Source organism: Zootoca vivipara, chromosome 15 (assembly GCF_963506605.1).
Source record: "Zootoca vivipara chromosome 15, rZooViv1.1, whole genome shotgun sequence".
In the NCBI taxonomy this organism is placed as follows: Eukaryota; Metazoa; Chordata; class Lepidosauria; order Squamata; family Lacertidae; genus Zootoca; species Zootoca vivipara.
The window spans coordinates 11,968,570-11,988,386 of NC_083290.1; the positions used below are offsets into that span (position 1 = coordinate 11,968,570).

The 19,817-nt window shown below is 47.1% G+C and overlaps 1 protein-coding gene across 5 annotated transcripts in view; it reads right to left on the reverse strand.

Moving 5' to 3' along the window:
- CLIP2 (CAP-Gly domain containing linker protein 2) overlaps positions 1–19,373 on the reverse strand; it is a 75,381-nt gene extending 56,008 nt beyond the window's left edge. For 2 of the 5 annotated variants that reach the window (XR_009556802.1, XM_060268339.1), the window contains exon 1: positions 18,877–19,372. The gene's annotated coding sequence lies outside the window, so the exon portion shown is untranslated. The other 3 variants (XM_060268342.1, XM_060268341.1, XM_060268340.1) reach the window with 3 other exon arrangements.
- Between the last annotated feature and the right edge of the window lie 444 nt (positions 19,374–19,817).

Genomic DNA, 19,817 nt, shown 5'->3' on the forward strand with positions numbered 1-19,817 from the left:
AAAATTCATCTAGCGAATCCCATAGGAATGCATTGAATTTTTTTCGAATTTTTTTTTGCCCATAGGAACGCATTAATTGAATTTCAATGCATTCCTATGGGAAACCGCGATTCGCTAGACGAATTTTTCATAAAACGCATTCGTCTAGCGAGGCAAGCTCCGCTCGAAAAATCCTTTCGTTAAGTGGAAATTTCGTTAAGCAGGGCATTCGTTAAGCGAGGCACCACTGTGTTTCTATTTTACTTAATATATGTAGGGTTTGATGTCAGCGTTGCTTATGCAGGTTCTCTTTCATTCGCTTGTGTTCTTTTGGTGGTGAGAGAGATTGGGGTTGGTCTAGGCCGGGTGTGGATTGTTAACTAGGAAGAACTTTCTGGTGGTAAGAGCTGTTCATCAGTGGAACAGTCTCCCTTGGAAGGTTATTCATGGGAGGTTTTTAAAGCAGAGGTTGGATGGCCATCTGTCATGGATTATTTAACTGTGATTCCTGCCTTGCAGAGGGTTGGACTAGATGACCCTCAGGACCCTCTTCCAACTCTACAATTCTGAGATTCTAAGTTACGTCATGTCCACTATTCCAACGGAATGGCACTGGGTATAATGCACTAAAAACTCTATCTGTGTACACAGTAAGCACAGAAGCCAAAAACCAGAATCTAGGATTAAAAACCACCACCAAGCAATTAAAGGATAAAAATACCCAACCAATAAATGAAACCGAGGATCAAATCAGAGCATCAACGTGACAATTTAAAACTTCTCTTGAAAAACTTTTGGCACATGCACCATTACAGTCAAAGCATACAGCTTCCCCCAGAGGATCCTGGGAACTGTAATTCACCCCCTCAAAGAACTACAATTCGCAATACCCTTAAACTAGAGTTCCCATGATTACTAAGTGAAAGTCACATGCTTTCAATGTACAGTGTGGACGGGACCTGTTTCGCATGAACTCCTTGCGGCAACCAGGCCAAAACAACAGGCCCTATAAATCCACAGCTGGTCCTCTTCAAACCGGCCCTTTATTCAGAAGGACTGGAGGGACATACCATACCAATCTTGCCTAGTGGTTACAGAGACCAGAGTTCAATCCCCACTCAGCCACGTAGCACAACCACCATCTCTCAGCCTAACCTACCTCACAGGGTTGTTGTAAGGATAAAATGGGGAAGAAGAGGTCCTATAGCACCTTGGGAGGAAAATGCTGGATACATAAGTACCATATTTACTCATGTCTAATGCGCCATTGAATCTAATGCGCACCTCAATTTTCAGAACCTTGAAACCAAAAAAAAATATTTGCTGGTGAATGTAAATGTGCCATCGAATCTAATGGGCACCTTAATTTTCGAAACATGATTTGGCCAAGAAAGGTGAGCATTGTTGTTGTTGTTTAGTCGTTTAGTCGTGTCCGACTCTTCGTGACCCCATGGACCATAGCACGCCAGGCACTCCTGTCTTCCACTGCCTCCCGCAGTTTGGTCAAACTCATGTTCATAGCTTCAGGAACACTGTCCAACCATCTCATCCTCTGCCGTCCCCTTCTCCTTGTGCCCTCCATCTTTCCCAACATCAGGGTCTTTTCCAGGGAGTCTTCTCTTCTCATGAGGTGGCCAAAGTATTGGAGCCTCAGTTTCACGATCTGTCCTTCCAGTGAGCACTCAGGGCTGATTTCCTTCAGAATGGATAGGTTTGATCTTCTTGCAGTCCACGGGACTCTCAAGAGTCTCCTCCATTCAAAAGCATCAATTCTTCGGCGATCAGCCTTAGAATCATAGAGTTGGAAGAGACCACAAGGGCCATCCAGTCCAACCCCCTGCCAAGCAGGAAACACCATCAAAGCATTCTTGACATATGCCTGTCAAGCCTATGCTTAAAGACCTCCAAAGAAGGAGACTCCGCCACACTCCTTGGTAGCAAATTCCACTGTCGAACAGCTCTTACTGTCAGGAAGTTCTTCCTAATGTTTAGGTGGAAGCTTCTTTCTTGAAGTTTGAATCCATTGCTCCGTGTCCGCTTCTCTGGAGCAGCAGACAACAATCTTTCTCCCTCCTCCATATGACATCCTTTCATATATTTGAACATGGCTATCAGATCACCCCTTAACCTTCTCTTCTCCAGGCTAAACATACCCAGCTCCCTAAGCCGTTCCTCATAAGGCATCGTTTCCAGGCCTTTGACCATTTTGGTTGCCCTCCTCTGGACAGGTTCCAGCTTGTCAGTATCCTTCTTGACCATAAAGAGCCTTCTTTATGGTCCAGCTCTCACTTCCATACATCACTACTGGGAAAACCATAGCTTTAACTATACGGACCTTTGTCGGCAGATTCGAGTAAATATTGTATAATTAAGAAAGATTTAAAAAATGGCAGCCACTTATTCTTCATGAATTTATCAGGCCCCCTCCTAAAGTCGCCCAAGCCAGCAGACATTCCCTCGTGTCTCGAAGCCACAAACGCCATCGAGTTAACTCTGGATCACGGCACAGACGCAATACAGAATGAGCAGAACTCAAAGTGACCACACACACACACTTACCTCCCCAACAGAGTAGCTTCTAAGCCTGAAACAAAGACAGAGACGTAAAGGGGGGGGGGGAATTGGCTCAACTCTCCAACTCTTACAACAGGATGCCGGGTTCTGAGGCAGCAAATTGTCCTTGAAGAGACGCCACAACTTGCAAGGAGATGCCTGAACTCCTCTGGAAGAAGCAGGAGATTTGGGAATGCGAAAGGGACACGGTCAGTTCTCCTTCAGAGCTCCTGCCCAGGGAAGCCGGAGAGGCTCAGTCTGCTTACCTCGTGGGCAGAGGTTCCTGTGCATTTGAGCATTAAGCGAATGTCTCCAGAATCCCAAAAGAAATGTACTCTCTCGGGCAGTTACTCCTCCTCTGCCCCTTTGGCTCTGTGCACTCTCTGGCAGGGAACCAGCTGTGTGATTCACTGCAGATTAGTTTGGGATGTGTCTGCAAGAGGAATGGATTCTCCACTCCCACCCCTTTTTCTCTTCGCTCTCTTTCCCACCCTCCCTCTCTCTTTCTTTTAAACAGGAAGTGGGATAGCATGAGACAACGTCAAAGTAGCTGCAGAAGGGCTTTGGGCAATAAAAGGCACTTTTGCACAGACTTGCTCAGGGAGGAATTCTAGATTTCTAAAACCCTTTGGAGGGGGAAAAAATTACTCTCAACAGGGCCCGCAAACACACTCGCTGACTGCGGGGAGGAGAGAGACCACTGTGGAAAAGAGAGTAATCTCTTTTTGCAAAACGGGCAACACTACTTAAAAACCAACGCTGCTGGTTTTTAAGAGGTCCAGAAATGCAGAGTGTGCATCCACAATAGTGAGATGTGTGATTATATATATATATATATATATACACACACACACACACACACACACACACACACACACACACACACACATATATATATATATATATATATATATATATATATATATATATATATACTATCACACAAGACTTTAAAAATAACAGCACATGAGTTAATTTCCTTCAGCTGAATTCCCCATGCTGAATGACAGATTGTAGGCCACTTGGGGCAGAGACTGCTTCTCTAGCACTTTGAAAGAAGCAGCTGTGCACATGCTATATATCTTTAAGCATATTTTCCCCACCCCTTTCAAAGACTTCTGGGCATTGTAGCTTACCCCTCACAGAGCTAAAATTCCCAGCAGCCTTTAACAAACTACAACACCCAGATTTCTTCTTCATAGTGTGTAATGTACACAGCCTGCAGAAGGCAAAACAGCAGCAACAAATAACCTGACCCTCAATGTCGTAACACTGTTTCCAGGAAACAACTTTGAAAATCAGATTCCTTAAATTGTTTTTTAGCCAGGGGCTGTAGTCACAGGAAGAGGGCACTATGTGGGGACCCCGCTCCCCTCAAAGATATTCCAGGATGGCTCCTTGAAAGCTCAGCTTTCCTTAAAAAAAATTTTTAAGTCTCTACCCCGCTTTTCTTGTAGAAATGTGGGAGGAAAAGGGTGCTTACTGAGGCACCGACGTTTGGGACATTAAAACAGTATTGTACCACTTTAAATGGTCATGGCTTCTTGCAAAGAATCCTGGGAAGCATAGTTTGATAAGGTTGCTGAAAGTTGATGGGAGACCCCTGCTCTCCAAGCACAGCTACAAATCTCAGAGTGGTTTAATAGCCAATCCCTCTTCCCAGGGAACTCTGGGAATTGAAGCTCTCTGAGGGGAATGGGGGCCTCCTAACAGCCATGGCTTCCTGCAGAAAATCCTGGGAACTGTAGTTTGAACAAACCACAGTTCCCAGGATTCTCGGCAGGAGGGCGTGGCTGTTTAAAGTGGCATGATGCTGCTTTAAATGTATAGTGCATTACAGGATCAAAACAGCAATACCAAGTTCTCCAGAGGATTGCTCTGCACTTTTTTCTTCCGTAGCTTTGTGTGCAGAAAAGCATTGCTGGAAGGAAGATCAAGACAAGCAAAGACCCAGGGCTGCTTAGCTTGGGGAAGATAAGATAAAGGGAGTGTCATGATAGCTGCCTCCAAACATCTGAAGGGCTGTCAAGCAGGAGCAGGCTTGTTCTCTGTGGACTGTGCCAGCAGCTGGAAATTGCGGGGAAGAAGATCTTGGTGAGACGTTAGGAGGAACTTCCTAACAACACAAGCTGCTTGCGCACTGGAACAGGCTGCCTCAGGGTTTAATGTGCAATGGGAACTGTGCCAGGTTAATACAGACAAGTGGAGTTTATGAGCACTAACTGCAACTTTCAGGGTTTGGGAACACAGGACACCCAAGTTAGCTCATTAGTCCACCTAGCTTAGGACTGTCTGCACTGACTGGCAGCTGCTCTCTAGGCTTTCAGGCAGGCGGCACTCCCAGCCCTACCTAGGGGTGCTGGGGATTGAAACTGGGACCTCCTGCTGGATCCAGAGGAATGGTGGGAGGAACTAGCTTTGGAATCGCCAAGGGAAGAAGGCTCAGAGTTTGGGAGCAGTGGCGTGTGGTCACTGGACTAAGGGGACTATGCTAATCCCCTAATGTTTCTCTGGCGCTTCCTTCCCAAAGCCCAGGAAGCTTCTGCCCGGCTTCGGGAGGGAGGCGTGATGATCACACATGACATCAAACCCCACACACACCCCGTGAAAGCTGGCCCCTCTGGCTCCAACTGTACCCCTGTGAAATATTTCACCGCACACCACTGCTGGGGGGAGCGGAACGACAATGAGTGGTTAGAGGGAGAAGACTGGGAAGAGGGTGTGTCGGAAGCTGAGGAGGTAACAGGAGATGGCAGAGAGAGGTTCAGAATCAGAGGTAGAAGCTAAAGCAGGAAGTTTGGAGGAGAGAGGCCAAGAGGCAGGGATGAGTCAGGCTGGTGAAGAGTCATGAGTGTATCTGTCTCCTGCTGCAACAAGCTCCCCTTCCGACTGTCTCCCAGAACCAGAAGAGGCATGAAAAGGGCGGAGCAGTGGCAGGCTGCATGTAGGCACAGTTTCTGATGGCTTGGGGGAAATCCCTGGAGAGGAGGGGACCTAGATGGCTGTGGGGAGATGGGGACTTTCAGTCTCGGCAACTGATTCATGGGGCAAGACCTAGCAGGGATGAGCTGCTGTGTTCATTATGCCTGACACTCCATCAGGTCTGTGCAGAACGTGCTCTTGCTAATAAAGAGTTAACTTCAACTTTGAACAGTGTGATTTACTGCCAGCTCCCTTCTTGACATCCTGCATGCAAAGCAGAGGCTCTGCCACTGAGCTAAGGTCCTTCCCCAGGCAAGAAAGATTTCTAAAGCTACTGCAAAGCACTGCAGCAACAGAACAAGGCAGAATTGAAAATGGGAGTGGGGAACCTATAGACCTCTGGACGGCGTCAATCTCCAACTCTGACTTGCTAACACAGTCTCTGCATAAATAAGCAACATTTTTCAATCCTCTGCACCCTGGGCAGGACAGCATTTCCCACTGATGAAACTGTTGAGCCCTTTGCTTTCAAAGGAGACCTCATTACGCCAAGTAGAAGACGGTAACATCTTCTGAAAGGAAGAGGCGCTTGCAGATTCAAAATTTTGTTTGACGTGTTCAAAGGAGATAAGAAACTTTGATGCCCTTTGGTGTTATGCAACTGTCATAGTTCTGAATTCTCAGTTAAATGGAATAAGCTTTGCATTTGCATGACAAGCCAGGATGACACAGTGGCTAGAAAGAATTAGGATCTGTGCAGGTAACCAATGGGGCAACTGCAAGATGTTGTTGTTGTCAATTAATTCAACCTGAACCCAGATTCTCTTTCTCTCTTTCTATAAATATGTATTAAGTTAGCAAAAGCAAAACCAGGAACACGGTATTTGTGTTCTATACAGCTGCAATTGCATAATAGTTGTTATTACCTAGCAATGATCTTACATGTTAATAGCAAAGTTATTCTCTGAGTGTGAGCTAAAAAGTTGATATACATGGAGGAGGAGATCAGAACACCAGCTAACCTTAAAGCCTGCAGAAGTGCACAAAAATGTTTAGGGAGAGAAAATTCCCCAAAGAGCCCATGAAGACTGCGTATGCTGACCAGTCACAGAATGACGGCTAGCTGGGGTGCGTGGCTGGGACAGTGGGACAGAAAACTAGAAGGAATGGAATGAAGTATCCTGAGAAAGGGCATGGAATGGCTGGCTGGCTGGCTGGCTGGCTGGCTGGCATCCTGGACATTCTGCTACTGGTGACATTTGTCTTTATAAATCAGTCAGCTAAGGAAGAAGCCCAGCACACCTGACAAAATGGGCGGTAATCCAAGAAAGCTGATGCCACCATAAATCTTATCTCTTCTGGTTTTGCTGCAATGGGCCAACGTGGAAATCCCTCAGGCTCTGTCTTTCAGGCCACAAGCCTGCAAGAGAGAAGTGGGCAGACGCAAGGTTTAGGGGGATCTACCTCAAGATCCACCAGCCAGACATAGACACAAGGTAATGAATGGTTTGGTGCACGGATAGAAATGCAGAATGGGGGAGCACCTCTTAAGACTACAGGTTCAAAGCTATATGTACTGCTTAAATCATAGGTCGGCAACGTCCAGCCCATGGGCCGGATGCAGCCCACGGAGGCTGTTTATTCAGCCCACGGGCTGCCCGTAAACCGAGCCGCCTGCTGAACAAGTCCCCTGTGCGCTGCGCTAAACCGGTGCAGCACGGTGCAGGGTCTCGCCGAGTGGTGCTGGAAATCATGTCTGCGCAGCCGCAGAAGCTGTGGACATGCGCAGAAACCATTTCCGGTTTTTCGGAGATGGGGAGTGCGGCACCGGAAATCGCTTCTGCTTCCATGCGAATCCTCCAGCCCACGGCCAGAAAACATTGCCAACGCCTGGCTTAAATGGATGTGGGTTTGCATAAAAAAATCATGGGAACAGTATTTTGTTAGGAGGCCCCTATTCCCCTCAGAGAGCCACAGTTCCCAGAGTTCTCTGGAAAGAAGGACTGGCTATGAAACCATTCAGAGGGGGAGACGGTGTGTCTCCTAAGCACTCTCAGCACCTTTAACAAACTACAGGTCTCAGAATTCTTTGGGAGAAGCTATGCCTGTTTAAGTGGTTTCATAGCACTTTAAATGGCTAGTGTGGATGTCACTGCAACCCACGAGATGATGTGCATAAACAAATACGAATCTACATCTGAGTTACTATAGCCTGCCCTAGAATATTTGCTAGAAGCTGAAAAGCCGATCCTTTAATCGTCCTATTTTTACAGGTGAGGAATGCAAAAAGATAAGATATAAGCAATTGCAGTGTGGCCAGAAATGGCAGTAATGATTTGTAGCTGCCTTTTGGTTTGCTGTTCTTAAAATTTGGGGGTATGGAGAAAACAATGGAAGGAAATGAATACATTGGCCACTGGACAACTTTATAACTTCTAAGAAATAAAAAGAAAACTCATCACGGGTCACATTCGCACCATATATTTAAAGCATAGGACTTTCTCCCCCTCCCCCCCCCCAGAATTCTGGGCACAGCAGTTTACTTTCAACAGAACTACAATTCCCAGAACTCTTGACAAACTACAGTTCCCATTATTCTTTAAGGGAAGCCATCTGCACAACTTATCATTGGGTGGGGAAGGATACATCCTTTTTGCATTATTGCAAAATAAGCAATTTTATAGTTAATAATATTTTTCATCTTTTGATGCATGTTAATTTGGTATTCTCCTGCCAACCTAGCAGTTCGAAAGCACGTCAAAGTGCAAGTAGACAAATAGATATCGCTACAGCGGGAAGGTAAAAGGACGTTTCCATGCACTGCTCTGGTTCGCCGGAAGTGGCTTTGTCATGCTGGCCACATGACCTGGAAGCTGTACGCCAGCTCCCTCGGCCAACAACGCGAGATGAGCGCCGCAACCCCAGAATCGGTCACGACTGGACCTAATGGTCAGGGGTCCCTTTACCTTTACCTTTAATTTGGTATTGCCACTCTGAGGCAAATATATTTTATAGTAAGCAACCATTTATTTTTATATTTTTGAAAATGTACGGTTTGGATGCAAGTTCTGAACCAGAATGTCAAACTTTGCAAGGTCATTTCCACCTCTGCGACGTTTGCAAAGTCAGATGTCTTTCTGGAAAGGAGCTGCTGGCTTTCAGGGCATGACATTCACAGCTGAAACTTTCCCAGCATTAATTGGAGAGCACAAACTCCTCTCCTTTTTTTTGCAAAGGAAAAGGACAAGGGGATGTCAAAAGAAGCAGGCCATGCGGATAAAGGGACTGCGTCAGCAACCCAATTCTCTAAGTTAATTGGGCTTACAGAGATATCGAGGTCCAACTTTGCGGTTCCAAGATTGGCTTAAGAATAAAGGAAGTTCATAGGCAGAAAATGAACAGCACTGTGGGTAGTAGACAATGCTAGCCCTACTCAGAGTAGGCACACTGGGGAGTTGTGATGGGTGTGTATGTGTGTGTGCAGCTGTAATTGTGTTTTTGCTTTGTTTTTTAGGGGATGGCATTCATTTTCGTTGTACTTATGTACAATGACAATAAAGTATCTATCTATCTATCTATCTATCTATCTATCTATCTATCTATCTATCTATCTGTCTATCTAATAGACCTGGCGAACTCAGGTCCACTATTCCAATGGTCTACTCTGAGTAGGAATGGGCGGATCTGCCACTTTTGGTTCTCTCAGATTTCCAGTCTGAAATTCAGTTTGTCACATTTCTGCAACAATTCGCACATTATTATTTTTTAGAAAAATCCTCGTGAAAGTCCTTCAACGTTTTCGTGCAAATTTATCCAGATAAACACATTTCTGCATGCAGCTCTGACTAATGTACATATTTCTGCAAAGCGGTTTTCCCTAACGTAATGCATTCCCCTGTGTTATTTTCACTAACATATTCCGATTCATGCACACGCTCCCCTAATGTTTGCATTTTTGTAAGCATGGGCTGGAGAACATTGCTGCCAGATTCCATGACTCTAATTTACACTGTTTCTTGAACAAGCACCTATGTTACACATTTTGCCACACAGTACAAACACAAAACGAACTCTTAACACAACTGCTGTCCACGCAAGTCGGTTATGCGTGCTTTACAAGTGAAGACTGAAGTAAAGGTTGCCATATGTCAAAAAGCAAAAATCCAGACTCTAGACTTCCGACACGGGTTGCAATACTTCTGGATTTCCCCAGTAATTTCCACCTGGACACTGCTTCCAACTGCTGTTATTCTGGCTATGTCCAGGAATTCCGGACGTATGGCAACCCTGCTCAAGTCCATTTCTAGTAAATAAGGCTGACCAAAGTAGCAAACAACCAAATCAACAACAAAAATCAGCAAATGATTGGGGTGGGGGATGCTTTAAATGCTTTAAATCAGGCATCCCCAAACTGCGGTCCTCCAGATGTTTTGGCCTACAACTCCCATGATCCCTAGCTAACAGGACCAGTGGCCGGGGAAGATGGGAATTGTAGTCCAAAACATCTGGAGGGCCGAAGTTTGGGGATGTCTGCTTTAAATGCAGAGTGTAGATGCGGCCTTAGTTTCAGAAAAACAGGGAGAGGGAGAGAAGTTGCAGGTAGATGGCTGAACCTACGGACAGATCCCTTGTGTCAGTAGTGACTCACAGCAGGTCCCAGTTTGGAAACAGCAACATTTCAGTCGCCCAGGTGACAGACAGCGCTGTGGCGATGTAGATCCATAGCTGGCCTGCAGCATCCCAGCTGCCACCACCTTTCTGTTGCCCACGGGCTCCTGAATACCAGGAGCTCTGTGAGTTTGCAGGTACATTTCACCCCTGGAGAGGAGGTAGCTACCAGCTCACACCCGGTCACCGCCCAGCGCAGCCTGTTTTCCTGCGATATCCTCTTGGGGAAAGTACAGTGGTGCCTCGCAAGACGAATTTAATTCGTTCCGCGAGTCAATTCGTTTTGCGAAAAATTCGTCTTGCGAAAAATTCGTCTTGCGAATCGCGGTTTCCCATAGGAATGCATTGAAATTTCTTTTTTTGCCCATAGGAACGCATTGATTAAATTTCAATGCATTCCTATGGGAAACCGCGATTCGCAAGACGAATTTTTCCCAAAACGAATTTGTCTTGCGAGTCACCATCAGATCGCAAGACGTATTCGTCTTGCGAAAAATTCGTCTTGCAGGGCATTCGTCTTGTGAGGTACCACTGTACGCAGTTTGGGCCCACAATGGGAAGATCCTTTCATTGTCAAAAGAATGCAGCCAGATCTGAGGTCCCACCAAGACAAATCAATGCCAACATGTCTCTCCGCCTCAGTCTCTTTGACTCGCCCGCTTTTAAAAGCCCTCAGAACCCATCACCCACACTGGTTCACCTGAAGAGACACACATTAGAGGCTGGTTTTCTCTTAGGCTCATACCTGCATGAACACCTTTATCCACAGAGCAAGGAACTTCTTCTTCTTTGGCCGAGTAAGACTGTCTTCCATAAACACGGTTTTAACAATGAGTCCGTAAGTGACTATGGAGGCCAATTCTGGATCCACACATCCTTCCACAGCAGGGACATTGGTTTCCGGGTGAGAGTTGATCACGGTGTGGATTTGCCAAATGTGCCTTCCTCTTAGCACGTTTCTCCCTTACGTCCTGAGTTCCGAGTGTCTTCAAAGCCCATGACACCTTTGGTAAAGGCTGTTTTCCACTTGGAGCGCTCGCAGGCCAGTGTTTCCCAGTTGTCTGTGTTTATACTACATTTTTAAAGATTTGCCTTGAGACAGTCTTTAAACCTCTTTTGTTGACCACCAGCATTACGCTTTCCGTTTTTATGTTCGGAATAGAGTAGTTGCTTTGGAAGACGATCATCAGGCATCCGCACAACATGACCAGTCCAATGAAGTTGGTGTTGAAGAATCATTGCCTCAACACTAGTGATCTTTGCTTCTTCCAGTACACTGGTATTAGTTTGCCTGGCTTCCCAAGTGATGTGTAAAAATTTTCAGAGACACCGTTGATGGAATCTTTCAAGGAGTTGGAGATGGCATTCATAAGTGGTCCATGTTTCACAAGCATATAGTAAGGTTGGTAGTACAATAGCTTTGTAAACAAGCATTTTGGTTTCCCTGCGAATGTCTCAGTTCTCAAACACTCTGCACCACAATCGGGAGAAAGCCGCACTCACAGAACTCAGGCGATGCTGGATTTCGGCATCAACCGGAGGCAGCCTTGTATGGTCTCCTGCCCAACCTTCTCCTGCACAGAACAGCCACCTGACTGTCATATAACCTTGAGCATGCAACCTTCACCACAGGGCAAACATACCATTTAGGCCAGCCATTGCCATCCTAATGCAATCCAGATGTTGGGGGCTAGAAGTTCAAGCCCGTATCGTTATTGAACCAATATTTTACAACAACCAGTGTTTGAAATTGAGGGAAATTAAAAATTGAGGGAAATTAAAAAACGTATTAAAAAATACGTTTTTCGTGTGCATGCACACGAAAGCTCATACCCAGAACAAACTTAGTAGGTCTCTAAGGTGCTACTTGACCATTTATTTATTTTTGACTGCGTCAGACCAACACGGCTACCTACCTGAATCTGAAATTGAGGGGCGTGACTGTGACAATCATGAAGGGACCCTTCACTTCTGAATTTGCCACTACACTATTGGGCTCCGCCCACTGCTCCACGCTGCCAGTCCTAGTGGACACCAGCCACCTGTCCTCCAAAGTAGTTGGAGCAGAATATAAGTGTGGAAGAAGGCAGCCGTGAAATTTCTAGAGGGACTGAGCTAGTTTGCTTACATATCAGTGAATCCACTAAAACATTTTCACAGTGTAAGTTGACACACAGAGATATATGCCCGTCAGACCGATTGGACAGGAGGTATTCATTCTCCTCCCATGTCATTCTGAAAGTCACCTAAAGGCCAAGTCTCCCTTGTCTAGACAGATGACCCAGATTTCTGTACGCCGAGAACCTAAAGAGGTACTGTATTGATTTTATGCTGGGGGTATTCAGCACCTTGGGGGAGGGGGAAAGAGAATGGGGTCGTTGTGGGTTGGTGAATCCTTTTTCCTGGCATGTGCAAAGATTGACAGCTCACATTCTAACACCTCAGTTATTGACAGGACAATTCTAGGTGCCATGTGCATCTCACACCCCAACTAGACTTAAGGTGCGCATTTTTACGTACGTATTCAGAGCCCTGTGGACATGACTAACTTAGGTCCCTTAATTCAAATAGGTCTACTCCGAGCAGATACAACCCTTTTGTGAGCAGGAGAGGGTGGAATTGTGCATGTACTGAATTTGGCAAATGTCACAGAATTCTTCCCAATCTCATAATGTAAAATGCAGAAATTTTTCAGGACCACCAAGGATCAACAGTCCCAGCTTCAGGCAATAAGTATGGGCTTGGGGATGTGTGTGGAAGCCGTCTGTTTAAAGCACTATGACGCCACTTTAAACACTCATGACTGCTCCCCAAAGAATCCTGGGAACTGTAGTCTGTTAAGGACACCAAGAGTTGTTAGGCTCTAAACCACTGAGCCTAGAGCTTTGCTGATCAGAAGGTCGGCGGTTCAAATCCCTGCGACGGGGTGAGCTCCCGTCGCTCGGTCCCAGCTCCTGCCAAGCTAGCAGTTCAAAAGCACGTCAAAGTGCAAGTAGATAAATAGGTACCACTACAGTGGGAAGGTAAACGGCATTTCCATGCGCTGCTCTGGTTCGCCAGAAGCAGCTTAGTCATGCTGGCCACATGACCTGGAAGCTGTACGCTGGCTCCCTCAGCCAATAACGTGAGATGAACGCCGCAACCCCAGAGTCGGTCACGACTGGACCTAATGGTCAGGGGTCCCTTTACCTTTACCCTGAGTAAAACTTTCGATTTGCAAGGCATTCCGGATCCATGGTATGACTGTATATAGATATAGCTATAAAATCACAACAGAAAAGACACAATATACCTGCGAGCCTGTTTAGTACACCAAATCCAGTTAACTCTGGCTGTGTAGACAATGCAACTTTTAAAGCACAATCAAAGCACGTTTTTCTCCTCAAAGTATTCTGGGCACTGTAGTTTACACCTCACAGATTTACAATTCCCTGCAGCCTTTGACAAACTACAGATCCCAGAATTCTCTCTCTGTGTGTGTTTTGAATGTGTTTTAAAGATATATAGAGCATAGGCAGACCTATTTGTCAGTGAAAAAGACACATTTCTTCTTCCCTTTCCACACAACATTCCTCCTGATTTGTTTCTTCTGAGCCTTTCAGGGGACGTGGCTGCCTTTGTGAGTCTGGATGGGCCACCAACATCATCCAAAATAAACCACTAAACGACGGAAAGCCGCTGCCATCGCCATCACACACATCCCAAACACACTTTCCCATCTGGCCTTGCTTAGAGTCAGCCTTTCCATCAAGCACAGCCAAGAGCGCATCGCAGAAGCCAACATCAAAACAGAGAGAAAGAGGCAGCCGCGAATCAAGCAAAGCCAGAAATCAAGCGATTAATCCACGGTCTACAACCCAAAGCTGTACCCTGATATATTGATATCTGTTGATGGATGGCTGTTCTGCCTCAGCCCCGGACACACTGACCAATTGCTTGGAAGCTGTGGCTGGATGGCTACATGGGAGTCGGCTAAAGCTAAATCCTTCGAAGACAGAGGTCCTCTGCTTGGGGCGGGATGACATGGGGCGGGGGGGGCAACTTCCATCTTTCGCTGGGGCTCAATTAGTGTCAGCCCCTTCTGTCAAGAGCTTGGGTGTAACCTTGGATGCCTCCCTTTCCATGGAGGCGCAGGTTGCAACCACAGCCAAGGTGGCATTTTTCCATCTCCGCCGCATTAAGCAGTTGGTCCCCTACCTTTCTCAGCCTTACCTGGCCACAGTGATCCATGAGATAGTCACCTCTAGGCTTGATTATTGTAACTCGCTCTACGCGGGGCTGCCCTTGAAACTGACCCAGAAACTCCAGCGGGTGCAGAATGCCGCGGCAAGACTCCTTACGGGGTCCTCGCCGCGGGATCACATTCATCCAGTGCTTTACCAGCTGCACTAGCTCCCGGTGGAGTACAGGGTCAGGTTTAAGGTGCTGGTTTTGACCTTTAAAGCCTTTTGCGGCTTAGGACCCTCGTACCTACAGGACCGCCTCTCCCGGTATGCCCCGCAGAGGACATTAACGTCCACAAATAACAACATACTGGAGATCCCGAGTCACAAGGTGGTTAGACTGGCCTCGACCAGGACCAGGGCCTTCTCAGTACTAGCCCCGACCTGGTGGAACGCTCTCTCTCAGGAGACTAGGGCCCAGCGGGGGTTGTCATCTTTTCGTAGGGCCTGCAAGACAGAGCTGTTCCGCTTGGCCTTTGGACTGACTCCGTCTGACCTCGGTGTTACCCTCCCCTAAGGCTTTATCCAGTTGCACTTGTAGATTCCTAATTTTATAATTGAATTTTAACATTGTATTTAATCTGCCTTTTAATTGAATTGTTTCTTTTATGCTTGCTTTGATATTCTTGTTGTTAGCTGCCCTGCACCCGGTCTTGACTGGGAAGGGCGGGGTATAAATAAAATAATAATAATAATATTTATTATTATTATTATTATTATTATTATTATTATTATATAGTGGTCTATTTCACAGTCCTCTGTAAAGTACCTCTACCATCCAGGGTTAGAAACTCAGATATATAAGCTAGGCGCCAAATGGCTAGTTGACATTTTGTGGCCAGACAGCTCAAAGGCCTTGTTTTCTTCAGTATGACTTTTTGGTTCCTGAAATTCATTCTGATTGTGCAGATAAAATATAACAGATAGAGTTCTACAGGATGCGTTGCTAGTGTGTGAAAACAGTCAAGATCCAAGCACCTCTAGGCATGATGCACCTCCAGAGGGTGGAAATCTGAGGCACCATCCTGCCACCCAAGCATCTTCTTCACTTGCTTGCAGTAACCAGGTGCAAAATGTGCTTGGCAGGTTTTGAACGCTGCCACCATCACTCCACACAGCAACCGCTCCGGACCTGACAATCATTAATCCAAGGCCCTTCTCTGTGTGTCGTCTCTGAGGGCAGACTGGAGAGGGGCAACACAAGAGGCCTTTTTAGTGGTGGCTCCCTGCTTGCAGAATGCTCTCTCCAGCGAAGCTCACTTGGCGCCATCTTTATCTGTGTTTAGGAACCAGGAAAATATTGCCCTCTTTTACACAGGCTTTCGACTACTCGTGGCCTCTTTTGGTGGGCCAGGATCTGTTAAACCTGCCTTTTATTTGCATTGTTGTGCTAGGGGTGGGTTTATAAGGCTGTGTTTGCTGTAATTGGTTTGTAAAGTTACATTGGTTCACTTTTGTGAGGGAAGCAGCTAACAGATACAAATAATAACACTAGGTTTTTATAAGGCGAAAAACCAAACCAAGCAAGTGGCTTGGATGGCAGGCAGCCCAGGCGAGCTGGTGAGGAAGGAGCAGAATTTAAAGGAAATTAGACACTCCAGAGAGCAGTTGGGAGCAGTTGGGGTGGGTGTTTGGGGGTAGCTGAGCGGGAGAGGACTTTGGAGCAAGCCATGGGGTGGGTCTGGACAGGTTTAAAGTAGGGATAATCCAGGAGGTAGGGGGTTGTTGAGTGAAAGGATCCTGTTGCATTCAACAAGACTGCAAAATATTATCAACTAACAGTGCAAGCCTACCTGTGCCTAGTCACAAGTAAGTTTCATTCAAGTTCAATGGGATTGCTCCTATTAAGTACTAAAGAATTGCAGCCTTTAGGCACTCCTGCCTCTTGCTTTCCCACCCTCAAAAAAGAAACTCAGGTCAGAATTCAATAGGTAATGTACCACACCAGAAATAAAATGTCATAAATTGGAATATTGTTGAGCTCACCCTATAACCCAAAGCTTGCAAAATCCTATGCAAGCTCCTGTCTATTTTCCACTGTAGATGTTTATTTTTTTATTTTATTTTATTTATTTAAAAATACTTTATTGAATTATTCCAACTCCTACAATAATATCATATGATACATTACAATATATTTAGATGTTTAGAAGGAGGGATTGAGATTGGGGAAACTGCAAGACGGGTGGGGAGCAGAAAGAACTAATCCATTTTTCCCCTCCCACAGCCAAAGTTGCATTAAAAAACTTTATAAACCCAGGAGTCATCCAATGACCATTAAAGTCACATGGTTAAGCCAACGAAGGAGCACCTAACTTGCCCAAGCTTTCAAATTGTAAGGAAGCGTTGCAAGTTTGTTTCTAAAAATATTCTTACAATCATTCAGGGGCTTGTTAATTAGAATCATAGAGTTGGAAGGTACCCCAAGGGTCATCCAGTCCAACCCCACCATGCAGGAATCTTTTGCCCTATGTGGGGCTCGAACCCACGACCCTGAAATTAAGTGCATCAGGCTCTACTGACTGAGCTCTGCTTTGTTAAGGGCAGGAACAGGGAACCGGTGGCCCTCCTAATAATGCTGGACTCCAACTCCCATCAGCCCCAGCCAGAATGGCCCAGGAGTGATGGGCGTTGCATCGACTAACACCAGAAGGGTCCGTGTTTTAAGGATCATGGAAAGAGAATGAGAACCTCAGGGATTCCATTAATTATTATTTCCTCTTTTCCTCCCCTACTTTTTTTTTTACACATAGTTAAAGCACCTGGAAAACTGTGTGTGTGTTTACACATAGTTAAAGCACCTGGAAGGGACGCAGGTGGCGCTGTGGTCTAAACCACTGAGCCTAGGGCTTCCCGATCAGAAGGTCAGTGGTTCGAATCCCTGCAACAAGGGTGAGCTCCCGTTGCTCGGTCCCAGCTCCTGCCAACCTAGCAGTTCAAAAGCACATCAAAGTGCAAGTAGATAAATAGGTACCGCTCCAGCGGGAAGGTAAATGGCATTTCTGTGCGCTGCTCTGGTTTGCCAGAAGCGGCTTTGTCATGCTGGCCACATGACCTGGAAGCTGTACGCCGGCTCCCTTGGCCAATAACACGAGATGAGCGCCGCAACCCCAGAGTCGGTCACGACTGGACCTAATGGTCAGGGGTCCCTTTACCTTTTAAAGCACCTGGAACAGACTTCAGGTAGGAGCTGCTTAAACAAATGGACTCTCATGACACAGCCACTGCGCCCATTTTGCAGCTGGGGAGCCGAGGCCTGAAGTATTCACCCAGCTGAACAGGGTTTGACCCCTAGGCCTTCCCCACCAATGTGCAAACATGGATGTCACCCAGAGTTTCATTTAACAAAGAAAAGAAGTAGTAACCCCAGCTTCAAGTCAATCATTCCAGGAGTTCATGCCCTCTCACCTGGAAGCCCATTGCCTCACTCTGTAAGCAGTTGGAAGTGACAACAACAAGGCTGGCTCATGGCTTGGTAACTACATCATCGAGGGGTGACTTGCACATATGAATGAGGCAAGCCAGGCAGAGCTGTTGCAATACTTCAGCCACGTTTTTTGTGGGTTTTTTTTTGTGTTTTTAAAAAAGGAGTCCATCCCATCTACACACCCTCGGTCAGGCGGTGGTCTGTAGATGAATGAAGTGAACTGCCTCCAAGCTTGTTAGCAGCAAAGGGGAAAGCATTCTGCAACTACTCAGAAACAACACCGCCCTAGTACACACACATATTTCAAGGTGTGCGCCATCTCTGGTACCAAAGATGCCCAAATACAACTGACTGTCACTCTCCCCCAGCCACACCTCTCTTGCCAAGTCCACTCCAAAGCAGTTGTCAACACAGGGCATCCTTAGCTAACAGCTCCATCCCTGCAATATGAACAACCAGAGCCAGGCAGGGGCCCGTTCGCAGATGGTGTGCATGTGGGCACAGAACAGCTTTACCAAGATGGAGAAGCCGCATTAATTATTACATTATAATACTCATTTTTTTAAAAAAAGTGTGTTCCCGTCAACGCTCTTCCTCCGCTACAGTCATTTTTTACCTCACCCTCCAAACCTGGGGATAGGAGGAAGGAGGGTTATGATGTCGAATATCCCAAAGCCTGGTCCTCACCGGTGCCCCCTCGCGCAAAATGCACCCCACAAAAATAAGAGCCCTGTTTTCCCTTCCTTCCACCCAAGGACAACGATCAGGGGAGAAGGGGGGGCGGTGCATGTGCTGGTTTGGAAGCAGCCAAACAGCCTCGGATATAATCCGTTGCCAAGGAAGGGCTGGCGCAGCAAACCTGGTAGATGCTCAGTTATTTTCCAATTTGGGGTGGATCTGCAGATCTCTCTCCCTCCCTCCCCCCCCAACCAGAAGCAGCCCCCTCCCCAACCCTCTGCATGCCCCCCCTCTCTCTCCTTCCACCCTCCAGCCCAGAATCTGCATCCCACCCCTCCATCCCCTCCTTTGTTGCTGTCTCAGCAAAGGCAGCCACCCCTTTTGAATCCCAGCCTCCCTCCTTCCATCTGCGCCGGGTGGGCTTACCTCCTTTCTTCCGACCATGCAAGCTTGCCTTTCCCCCTCTTTTTTTTAGCCAGATCCGGCCTCCGCGGGGCTGATTTTAGGCCGCCTGCTCCCTCAAACAGAAACAGCTGTAATAATCCTGGTGGCGGCGGCAGCAGCAGCAGCCGAAGCAGCCAGCCACTCCCTTCGGATGCAGGCTCGCTGCATCCAAGTCACAAGGAGGAGAAACGGGGCGCGTGGACAAAAGGCGACGCCGGCGAGGACGGGGCGCTTGCTGCTGCTGCTGCTGCTGCTGCGAAGGAGCGTCCGCGCCGCCTCCCTGCATGAGTCTCGGCTCCGCGGGGGAAGCAGTCAGAGGGGGCGGCCCAGCGGGCTCTCGCGGGTCCCCTGCGCAAGATGCGTGCAGCAGCAGAAGCAGAAGCAGAGCTCTCCTCCTCCGCGCGCCCGGGGCTGAGCGCCGCTTGCCTCCGCTGCTGCTGCTGCCTTCGCGCCGCTTTGCAGGCGAACAAAAGGGGAAGGAGCCGAGCGGGAGGCTGGAGGGGCGCTCCAGCTGTTTCCGCACAAGGTTGGGTCTGGGCGCCGCCGCCGCCGCCGTCTCTGCGTTTCTCGCGGGCCGGCGCTGCAGCGGAACTGAGGCGGGAGGGCGGGAAAAGGGCTCGGCGCGTCGTTTTGAGGGGGTGAAACTCATTTTTGCCTATATTTTTTTAAGAGCTGTCTTAAAAATATGTTTTGGGGTCTGGGGAATTCAAACCTGCAGTTATTTTTCTACGACTGAACACGATTTGTGTGTTGAAGCAGCACCTAAACCTGCCGCTTTGGGAAAACCAAAGAATTATGTGTGGCAGAAGCAAATTTTTATTCTGAAAGTGTGCCCCAAAGAAAAAAGTTTGAGAACCACTGCTGGGTGGAACATGAGATTCTTAATTTGTGGGTTTGAGCCCCACGTTGAGCAAAAGATTCCT